The sequence below is a fragment of the Leptonychotes weddellii genome, chromosome 1 (genome assembly GCF_054177405.1).
Source record: "Leptonychotes weddellii isolate Sample4059 chromosome 1, ASM5417740v2, whole genome shotgun sequence".
In the NCBI taxonomy this organism is placed as follows: Eukaryota; Metazoa; Chordata; class Mammalia; order Carnivora; family Phocidae; genus Leptonychotes; species Leptonychotes weddellii.
The window spans coordinates 75,029,457-75,029,893 of NC_138369.1; positions in this window are offsets into that span (position 1 = coordinate 75,029,457).

Sequence of the window (437 nt, forward strand, 5' to 3'; positions counted from 1 at the left end):
CTCCGCTCCTTCCTGCAATTCCTAGGGATGGTCTGCAGCCAGTGACTGACTGAGAGAAGAGTATAACAAACTGGCCCTCTTGCCTCAGAGAGTGACATGCTCCAGAGTCCTCTCAGATCAGGCAAATATGGTGCTTTGCTCCTCTCCTACTTCCCTTATCCTGCTTCCCCTCAGTGAAGCCCCTGCCCCCCTAGTCCCTGTCTTAGATCTGCTTCTAAACTCTCCAACCCGACACCTGCTTACCTGATATGGTTTCTAAGTTACTCTCTTTTTTTTTTTTTTCTAAAAGTTACTCTTAATCCACAGACCACTTGGGGGGCTTTCTTGTTTATTCTTTAGTATATTATCGGAGTTTGGGGTTCCACAACCAAAAAAAGAAAAAAAAAGTCTCTGGTATAGAGTTGAGAAAGAAAAAAATTATTGCTTCATTTTACAAA